The sequence below is a fragment of the Mus caroli genome, chromosome 4 (genome assembly GCF_900094665.2).
Source record: "Mus caroli chromosome 4, CAROLI_EIJ_v1.1, whole genome shotgun sequence".
Classification (NCBI taxonomy): Eukaryota; Metazoa; Chordata; class Mammalia; order Rodentia; family Muridae; genus Mus; species Mus caroli.
Genome location: NC_034573.1, coordinates 123,683,646 through 123,686,638, shown reverse-complemented (window position 1 = coordinate 123,686,638; position 2,993 = coordinate 123,683,646).

Genomic DNA, 2,993 nt, shown 5'->3' with positions numbered 1-2,993 from the left:
GTACGCTAAGGATGATGATAAGAGGGCTGGAGAGATGGGTCGGTGGTTAAGAGCACTGGCTGCTCTTCCAGAGGGCCTGGGTTCAATTCCCAGCACCCACATGGCAGCTTACTGTGGGTGCTGGGAAGAGCTGTCTGTAGCTCCAATTCTAGGGGATCGGGCACCTTCAAACATACATGCAGGCAAAACACCAGGGCACATAAAATAAAAATAACTCCTTTAAAAAAAAAAAGAAAGAAAATAGCCAGGCAGTGATGGCGCACTCCTTTAATCCCAGCACTTGGGAGGCAGAGGCAGGTGAATTTCTGAGTTCAAGGCCAGCCTGGTCTACAGAGTGAGTTCCAGGACAGCCAGGACTGTACAGAGAAACCCTGTCTCGAAAAACAAAAAACAATACAAAACAAAAACAAAAACAAAAAAACAAAAAGAAAAAAAAGAAAAGAAAAGAAAGAAAAGAAAAATAATGATGAGCTAATAAAATGAAATTTTTAGAAAGAATTTGAATCAGGAGGAATGCGCCAAGTGTCAAGGACAATCTGGGCTACAGAGTGAGACTCTGTCTCAAACGTAAATAAAAGAGACGGGCTGGAGAGACGGTACCAGGAGCATTTGTTGCTCTTAGAGAGGATGAGATCTGGGTTCAGTTCCCAGCACCCACCTGGTAGCTCACAATCACCCTCCAGTTCCCAGGAGACCTGGAACTGACCTCCATGGGTACGAGGCACACACATACACTCACAAACGTAAAACACTCACATACCTAAAATATAATACATAAATCTAGTTTCTTACAAAAAGGCTGGAAGTAGTGGTACTTACATTTAATCCCAGCACTTGGGAGGCAGAGGCAGATGCCTATCTGAGTTTAAGGCCAGCCTGTCCAATATTCTGAGTTACAGGTTAGCCAGGCAAAGAGGAAAGGAGAGAGGTGGCAGGGGTGGGGAGTTGGGGCGAAGATGGAGGGAGGGGGGAGAGAGAAAAACAACAATAAAAGAATAGTGAAGCTGAGCATGGTATGTGTCTGTTGGAAGGCTGAGGCAAAACAATCAGAACTCCAAGGCCATCTTTGGCTACATCAAAAGCTAAAACCAGCCTGGACTTCATGAAGCCCTGCTAAAGAAATAAAATAAAAGCAATAACAACAGCGATCAACAAACTGAAAGTCTAGGAAACTGTTCTTTATGTAAAGTCAGGATCACAGGGAAATACCAGGAAGAGAGAGCCAAGGGTATTGGAGTGAGAGATTATTTCTTATTCTCTTATTATTAGAAGGGATGGATAGGTCACAGAAGTAGAAGGGTGGAAATAAGGCATGGAACCAGGGTAGAAGACCTGCCTTACCTGACCTAACTACACACACCCGTCCTGTTCTGGCAGCTGGGATTTCTAGATCTAGACAATAAATGGGAAATCACCTTGTGATTGGAAAAGCATTGCACAAGATAGTATGCAGCCATTCACAAGGCAGTCAGGGGTCATGGAGATGGGAGCCGATTGAGATCGGCTTTGAGACTATTAAAACAAAAACAAAAACAACTTGTCGGAGGCCACGCAACTGGGGGGGACCAGGAATGAACTCAAAGCATGGTCTCCAACACCAAGTCTTGGCAGAGGACTCATCCTAAAGATGCCAGTGGGTAAAGTCTCCAGAGATCAGATTCAGTTCCATGGAAGAAGCGACTGTTCTTCCCACTGCTAGACGATGGTGGATGCCAAGCCGAGCCTACTTGGGCAGCACAGATGGCCTTATGTCCAAGGCCTGTGGAATGTGACCGTGAGCATCTCCATTCCAGCCCACTCCTCCTGACAGAACATGGGTGGGGACATCTGTGTGCAGAACCTCACAGTGCCACCAACTCTTGATAGAGGCTGAAGGGAGAGTGGGGTCGCGGCACTATGACTGTGTTTTCTTTGTGAACCTTCTGAAACCACAGACACCCTGCAGTTAAAAGATGAAGAGAAGCAAAGGCCTAGATGTGCAGGCTAGTTTGTTTTTGTTTTTTTTTGTTTTTGTTTTTTGTTAACTTGTCACAAGCTAGAGTCACCTGGGAAGAGGAATCACAATTGAGAAAGTTGGCCTGTAGGCAGGCCTCTAGGGCACCTTCTTGATTAATGATTGGTGTGGGAAAGCCTAATGGTCAGTGCCGTCCCTGGGCAAGACGGTCCTGTGTTGTATAAGAAAGCAGGCTGAGCAAGCCACGTGGAACAAGCCAGTCAGCAGTGACCCTCCATGGCCTCTGCTTCAGTTCCTGCCTCCAGGTTCCTGCCTAAAGTCCCTGCCCTGACCTCCCTCGGGGATGGAGTGTGGCCTGAGACTTATAAATTGAAATGAACCCTTTCCTCCCTGAGTGGCTTCTGGTCACGATGTGTTACCATAGCCTTAGAAGACCCGACACACGTGACATTTGGTAGCTTTGACTCTGGGATGACTTACATGTGTTGTGGCTCCCCAGGAAATGTCTTGTCTCATAACACCAGGTGAGCCAAATGTTCTGACTGCTCCTCGAATACCCTGCTCTGTTCTAAACCCTCCAGCTCACTGTTTCTGTAAGGCTCTGCTCTCCCTGGCTTTCAAAACTATATTAGTGCTGCATGCCTTTAATACCAGCACTTGGTAGAAAGAGACAGGCAGATCTCTGAGTTCGAGGCTTGGTCTAAAGATGGTGTTCCAGGGGGCTGGAGAGATGATGGCTCAGTAGTTAAGAACATCAACTGTTCTTCCAGATGTCCTGAGTTCAATTCCCAGGAACCACACGGTGGCTCACAACCATCTGTAATGGGATCTGACACCCTCTTCTAATGTGTCTGAAGATAGCTATAGTGTATTCATATACATAAAATACATAAATCTAGGGCTGGTGAGATGGCTCAGTGGGTAAGAGCACCCGACTGCTCTTCTGAAGGTCCAGAGTTCAAATCCCAGCAACCACATGGTGGCTCACAACCATCCGTAACGAGATCTGGCGCCCTCTTCTGGAGTGTCTGAAGACAGC